The following is an 8180-nucleotide window of genomic DNA, read 5'->3' on the forward strand; positions in this document are numbered from 1 at the left end:
CGCTGCACCCTACTTTCCTTTTTATTTGGTCCTAATTGCCTTTAAAGCACTTTTCCTTTCAAAGACACATGTTCTAAAATATCAGGGACCCCTTTTCATTACGAATGAGACAGCAGGCAGCTCTGTGCATCATGATGCTCCACTTGATCCTTGTGAGCAGGAAAGTAACATTTTTATTTTTCATCTTTAAATGTTAAAGTGAAATATAGTCTGAACCTCTAGTCTATGCAACCTGACATTTTGTTACCTACTAGAGCACATGGCAGTAAGTAGTTTCAAGTAAGTCTGTTTCTCTCTCAATGAAGTTGGGAACTATCTATAGAGGGCTCCTTCTTCAGGGTTATTCAGTGAGTCAAAAAAGTGTTTGCGCATGTAGACACTTAGAACATCTCTGGAAGACAGACCATAGTAAGGTAAGACATTAGTGGGGACATTGCTACAAAGTATTTTCCCGGTTTTCCTGCTTTTTGTTTGTAATTGATTTTATTGTAGACAAAATCCATCTTATGAAAATGTGTTAGTTAAGACTGGGTTCAGAAAAAGCTCACAATTTCAATAACTTACATAAGGCAGAAATTTATTTCTCTCTCACATAGGCATCCAGTGGTCAGCAGCCCAGGGCTATGATAGCTCCATGATGGCATTACAAGGCTTATTCCAACAGATGAAAGAAGGCCAAGAATGCTCTTCTCTCTTTCAGAGCTCCAAAGGTGAGAACTGTGCTCACTTTAGCTTTTTAAAGACTTTTTTAAATCTCAAGCCTGATGTTAAACATGGGTAGAGTTAACAGAAAATATATATTTTTTCTCCATAAGTAAACATCTTAGTGGTACTGGATACAGTCACATCTCCTTGGCCTGAACTTGGTTACATGGTCATGATGAATTGCAGGGGAGGCTAAGAAATGGAACTTTAAAATTGAGGTTCTATTATTAAATTAAAAGGAGAAAATGAATATTGGCAGGTAATTATCAATCTCATCCATTTCTTTTTACCTTTTTTAAAGTGTGGCTGCTAGACAATGTAAAATTATACATGTGTCTGACATTACATTTCTATTAGATAGTATTCCTGTAGAAAACCAGGTAAGAGTCTCTGACAGGCCCCAGGCCTAGGAAGTAGAACTGACATGGGAATTTTAGAAAGGCCAGAAAGAGAAAGAGAAACAGAAAAGTTAAGGAAGGAAAGCAGGGAAGGAAGGAGTGAGGAAGGGTTAAGGAAAGGGAAAATGGAAGGAAGAGAGAGAAGGAGGAAGTGAGGAGTTAAGGGTTAAGTCATGGAAGAGTTCTAAACTGCGAGGCAAATTTCCCTGAGGATTAGCCAAGGAAGATTTCGGGAAGACTCAGGATTCAGGAGAGGTGTTGAAAGGTGGCTGCATTGAGTGAACCAAAAGGACAATCATTTTCCTGATTTTTCTGGCCTGGGAAGCAAAGAGCTGAACTCTGCACTGCATAGAGAAAATCCAGGACTGAAGCTCAGCACTCTAGAGTATCTTTTAGAGTGGTCTCATTAACTCTTGTGTACCCTACTGCCCTGCCCCCTCAACCTTAGGCAGTGGTTGTGGTAGACTGTCAGCAGGCATGGCACAGAGCCCTCTGCAGCAGTCTGACACCTCTGCTTCAAGGTGCTGGTCAGCATTCAGAGGTGTCCCTTAGCACACTGGCAGGGATAGTAGGACTTATGCAGTGGTCACAGGACCCTGAGGATGGTCAGACATGAGCCTAGCCCCACAGGTGAAAGAAAGCAGGATCTCCCTCCCAGAGATCCAGAGGAGAGACCTGAGCTTACTCTCTTTTTAATAATGTTTTTATTCCAAGCCGGATGTTAAGCACAGGCAGTTGAAAAAGAATATGGGAGAGTTGGTAATTAATTATCTAGTGAATTTAAAACTGGATAGGGAGCTACCTCAGATTTGCTTTGGAAACTAATTTATCTTCATTATTTATATCAATTGAAAAGGAAAATAGACTCAAAAAAATTGAAGAAAAGAAAAGGAAAATAGAGAGAGTTCTTCCCCTTAATTTTGAGCACTGATGAAGCTAGAATAATCCAAAGGTTGCTTTTTTTTCACCACCCATCATTTTTGTTGTCATGAGAGACCAGTAGAGTGCAGCATATCATTGAGTACTTCGGATTATTAAAGGAAAGAGATACTTTAAGGTCAAATATTTCATTTGTGATTCAATAACTTTTAAAAATGCTATTAAAATACAGTTTTTCAAGGTTTGGAATTTTGAGACAGAAATTTTAAGTTTGAATTTTCTAGAACTTTGTGTATACAATTCAACTGTATTTGGCTACGCTTATATTTAAATAGCCATTATGTTTTCTCCTACTTACAGTACAAAATAAAAAGGAGTTATAGGATTTCTACTACGTTTAGCCATCTGCTAATGGATCTTGTTGATATTTAGAGTTAAATAATCGAGGTACAAAATAAAAATGTGGGTAAGAGAAGTGTTACTACTCGCCCAATCGACAATCACAGGTTGGAGATCTAAGTGCCTTTTTGATGGCAGTTTGGGAACACAGCGATTACTTATAGTAAGCAAGTAAGCACAGTGATTGTGTAGAAGTCTTTTCGGACCTGGGAAATGGCCCAAAAAGAAATAATTTCAGAATTCTCTGAACCTGCTTAGACAGTTAAGAAAGGAAAGTTTGTGATTATGGTTTATTTTCCCTTTTCCACTCAAAGTATGAATTTTTTGTGTCATGACTTAAAAGGGTTCATTTTCTTTCAAAAGGAGGCTGGTGAGCAAGGTCCTGGAGGCAATTACATTTGGACAATTGCTCCTTTGCCAAGTTTTGCTAGTGCAGGAGAATGAATGCAGGTATTATTTAATATGAATTTTGTGAGAGGAGGGCAGAGGCTAAGGTTTAGTCCTTTTCATTTTATGGTGATTATTCGGTAGTAAAGCTGGAGGGATTCTGTCATCCAGCTCAAACTAGCTAAGTAGTAACATTAATTTCTTTTTCTGAGTTTTGAAATTCCTGCAGCCTACAAAAGCCCGTTGAGGAATTGTCCTGTCAGAATTCTAGAACAGGAGGAGATCTTAGAGCTCTTTATACCAGCTCTGAGTGTCACATGTGAAGAATCTGATGCTCAGAAAAAAATCAGACTCTAGGAACTAATTACTGTATGGCAGAGCTGGGTTTATCTTTGGCACTCTCTTCATATGTATAATTTTTTATTTTTAACTGAAACAACAGGCAAAAACATTATGAGTATAATTGCTAAAATATCTACTTATGTTAATTAAATAAATGTACACTGTAAAATCTCAAACTATAGTTTGTTCTTAACATGCAAGTCGCACAAACATACACAAATTCTCCTATGTCTACCTCTCTTTTTCCACCACTAAGTGGGTACCTACTGCCAAGTGGAAGGAACTCTGTTTTCCAGGATTTAGTGGGGTGGAGGTGGTGGGGAACTTGGGTCGGGCTAACGGGATGGTTAGACCAGGCACTGGACTAGAAGCCATTTCTTTACTCTCAGGCGGGTAGCTTTACACACAACTTCTGTGTCTTTCACTTGGGAAAGACAACAGTAATAATAAAATCCACTTGACACCCTGGCACTCTGATTTGATTTGTGTCGGATATGTTTAAATTCCCTACATCATTTCATCTACAATTTTTCTCTTTAGGGAAAGTTCAGCCCCTTGGGGTACAATGAGGCAGGAAGGCTAATGAATCTAGGGGAGACAATACAACGTATGCTTTTGTGTTGAGAGTAGGATTGCCAGATAAAATACAGGACTCGCAGTTAAACTTGAATTAATAAACAACGGGGGGAAATATTCCATTATTCATTGTTTATCTGAAATGTGAGTTTCACTGGACATCCTGCATTTCTATTGGCTCACTCTGGCAACCCCTGCAGACTGCCCAGCTGCATTCCTCTCCCAAGAGCTTCTCTCAGCTTTTGGCATGGAGTCATTTGCCAGGCTTGCTTTGGGTGTCGTTATTTGGATTTGATGACCTTCCCCCTTTCTCCTTCGTACAGGAATTCATTTACCAGGACCACTAGAGGAAATGGTAACCAGATACTGCTTTCTAGAAACTCTATTAAATATACAATCACAATCTCTTTTCCTCCACTTTCCTTCAGTCTTGGGGACAGGATCATTGGGATAAAATCATTTTACCTCCTTATGTCAAAATTTCTGTTTTGCATACCCTTTACTGGAATCTCATTCTTTAGAGTGGTACTTAGTCAGAAGTCCCATTATTAAGGTATATTAAACACTGATTGAGATTTTCTTTCTGGGACATGTGAGCAGGAGGTGAGGGCAGTCTCTCTCTCTCTCTTTTTTTTTTGTAACCGCTGTGATTCAGTGTATTTCTGCAGATAAAAGTGGGGTCTTTCCAGCTGTCTCCCTGGTATTCCTAGCTGGGCACAGTAACACTGAGCGGGTAGTAACACTGGACAGTAACAAGTAAATGGGCCCCAGGATCTGCCACCTGCTCCCTGTGCCACCAAATGCAGTGACTTAACCTCTCCGGACTGCATTTCCATATCTATAAAATGAGATTGATGTTGTTATTGTGAGGATCACAGGAGTTAAGAAAAGCAAAGCCCTCAGAACCACACTCAGTAAATATCTGTTAAATCAGTAGATCACCCTTTCATTCTAGGCAGTCTCTCTTCTCTCTAGATGCCATCTGATAACTGATTATTACTATTTCTCCTAACCTACAAGATTTCTAAAAGAATGAATTAATAACTCCCAAAGAGTGCAAATTCTTTGAGAATTTGGTCATTCTGTATGGTAAAAAAAAAAAAAAAGTTATCCTCAGGGATGAATGCTTTTTAAAAATCTGGAAGTTTTTCTAAGTTGCAAAGAAAGATATGGTGGAAGCGGACATACCCTTTGCATTCATGAGTAATGACAGGGAAATAGGTGACTCAGAAGTACTGAGACTCCAAGGTATTCTGAGTGAGGTTCACTGTGGTTAAACCCAGGGAGGGCCTTGGAATTTATCCTGCTTCTATTGATTAATAAATGCTGCCTTCTTTTCTCACCTCCATGATATTATCACCAAACTGGCAAAGAGATGATATTATAACAATTAAATCTGAAAACCCAGCCATAGCAGTAAAATAAAAGGCTGTTGTGTTAAGTGTCAACAGGTGTGAAGAGACAGCAAGCTTTTATTTCATCAGGATAAATGAAATATAGATAATGGTGAGAAGCATCAAAAACACCGAAGCACTAAATTAAGAAAGGAGTTTTGAACTAACACTGGGTGGAAATGCCCGCTTTAAACTATGTTATCACTTTTCAGGTCCTTCCAACTGTGGTGGGTGTCCACCTGGAGTAGAGTCTGAGCATGGATAGTTTTCAAAAGCTCCAGGGATTAAGAGTAACTAATTTGTTATATTCTAAATGCCACACTTACATTATTTTATTTAATCCTAGCAAAAATCCTACTTGGTAGTTAATATCTCTTTCTTAACTATAAGAAACTCAGACCCAAGGAGGCTGAGTAGCTTGCTCAAGGTCACACAGCTAGTAAGGACAAAATCTCTCTGGGAACCCAGGTCAGTGCAGCTCCAAAGTCCAGACTCTCTGTTATACTAAGTTGTGTTTATCTCCTAAGGCTCAAAGAGAGTTTGATGATCTGTAACTTGCCTTGGCATTCTGCCTTTTTAAGAAATTTTTTAAGTTGTTGTAAAATATACATATAAAATCTTAGCATTTTTGTCATGTTTAAGCATATAATTCATTGGCATTAAGTATATTCACAGCGTTATGCAATCACCATCACTATCTGTTTCAGAACTTTTTTTAATCATCCTAAACAGAAGATTCTTCCTTCTTAGAAATTTTCTGGCTACAAAATTGGACAGATGTATGCAAGCAAAAAGAAAGAAAAGAAAAAAGAAAAGAAACTCGACCACCTACTTACACGGTATACATGAATAGACTCAAAATAGATTAAAGACTTAAATGTAAGGCCAGAAACCATAAAACTTCCAGAAGAAAACATAGGCACTAAACTCTCTGATATTGCTAACAGTAATTTCTTCTCAGATGTATCTGTCTGGGCAAGGGAAACAAAAGAAAAGATAAACAAATGGGACTACATCGAACTAAAAATTTTTTGTACAGCAAAGGAAAGAGTCAATAAAACAAAAAGACAGCCAACTGATTGGGAGAAGATATTCCCTAATGATACATCTAATAAGATGTTAGTATCTAAAAATATGTCAAGAACTCATACAACTCAATAACAAAAAACAAACAAACAATCTAATTAAAAAATGGGCAGAAGACTTGAACATATACTTTTCCAAAGAGGAAATACAGATGGCCAATAGACACATGAAAAGATGCTCAAGGTCACTAATCATCAGAGAAATTCAAATTAAAACCACAATGAGATATCACCTCACACCTGTCAGAATGTTTATTATCAATAAATCGAAGAACAAATGTTGGCGAATAGGCAGAGAAAAGGGAACCCTCATACATTGTTGGTGGGATTGCAAATTGGTTCAGTTGCTATGGAAAATAGTCTGAAGGTTTCTCAAAAAATTAAAAATGGATATACCTTTTGACCCAGCAATTGTACTTCTGGGTATTTATCCAAAAAACAAAAAACAAAAAAAACAAACGAACAAAAACAAAAACAATAATTCATAAAGATCTATGCACCTCAATTTACAATAGCCAAGATATGGAAGCACAATTTACAATAGCCAAGATATGGAAGCAACCTAAATGTCCATCAACAGACAATTGGATAAAGAAATTATGGTTCATATATACAATGGAATATTACTCAGCCAGAGAAAGATAAATGCCATATGATTTCACTTATATGCAAATCTAAAGAACAAAAAGAACAAACTAATCAAAAACAGACTCACAAATATAGTGGACAATTTGGTGACAGACAGAGGGGAGGGGGGTTGGGAGGCTGGGAGGATGGGGTGAAGGGTTAAAGAAGTACAAATTAGTAGTTGATAGATGGTCACGAGGAAGGGGAGCACAGCATAGGGAATGTAATTAGCATTAATATGTTGGCTAGGTAGAAAATCAGAGGAGAGAAGGAGCAATTAGGGGGATCATTTTTTAAACTATATAAATATCTAACCAATGCACCATAATACTTATAACTAATAAAATTAAATTAAAAAAAATTCTGGCTACAAATAATTAATCAAGTGGTCTGATGTGGGAGTTTTCTTTGTTTATAAAAATCCAAAGAAGAAATAAAGCAAAACACAAATAATTATACTTCCGTGATATTTTTAGAGTTGTAGGGTTAGATATAATTTAGAATTATTAGAAAATAAAAAAGAAAAGTGAGATAATTTAGAATGATCTGTTTGATTTGTGCTCCATGCAGTTCTCAAATTTATAATTCCTGATTCCTGCCACTATGTCTCAGCATTTTCTCAGGCTATTTGATGTGAATGTGAAGGGACTTCTCCCACATAGAGCAAAGCCTCACTTCCCCTGTCACTTCCTCAAAACTCACTTCCTTCTGCACGTCTCAACTGACCAAAAAAAGAACTGTAAATTACCACATGCAACGTTCACCAATGGAATCTTGCCTAGAGAAATTCCTTGTGAGCTCATGACATGAAATGCATGGATTTCCCACTCTCTAATCCAATTTTGGTCCAGATGGGGAATAAAAGAAGAATCGGATGTCGTATATGAGATTCAGGGCCAGAGAGTAAACAGACCCTCTCTCCATTTCAGCAAGAAGGGCCCCAGTAGAGAGTGCAAAGGAAAGACTAAGACATTCAGAACTAGATGCTAGAGAAAGCCTTTTACAGCTTGGGCCCTATCTGGACGAACCTCCCAACATTGAGAAGACTACAAAAATCTTCCCCATCTATGGCCATGCCACCCCGAACATGCCTGATCTTGTCTGATCTCAGAAGCTAAGCAGAGCTGGGCCTGTTTAGTACTTGGATGGGAGACCACCTAGGAATACCAAGTGTTGTAGGCGTTAAAAAAAAAAAATCTCTTTTCTATTATACTTTGAGATGAAGCTCAGAGGTGACCAAGAACCCAGGGCAGGAAACAGACTAGCTGGTTCCCAGGCAGATAGTAAGAAACGCAGGTAGTCAGCAAAATCTTCAGCAGAGTAATTTGTAAATCTCCATCTTAAAACCTACAAGTTTGAACAGTTTTAAACAGAGATGGAGAATTGGT

General features: G+C 37.9%; 1 pseudogene; it reads left to right on the forward strand.

The window, feature by feature from the left end:
• The first annotated feature begins 7855 nt into the window (after positions 1 to 7855).
• On the forward strand, positions 7856 to 7974 carry LOC118610456 (annotated as a pseudogene).
• Positions 7975 to 8180: the final 206 nt, after the last annotated feature.

The sequence above is a fragment of the Rousettus aegyptiacus genome, unplaced genomic scaffold (genome assembly GCF_014176215.1).
Source record: "Rousettus aegyptiacus isolate mRouAeg1 unplaced genomic scaffold, mRouAeg1.p scaffold_m13_p_12, whole genome shotgun sequence".
In the NCBI taxonomy this organism is placed as follows: Eukaryota; Metazoa; Chordata; class Mammalia; order Chiroptera; family Pteropodidae; genus Rousettus; species Rousettus aegyptiacus.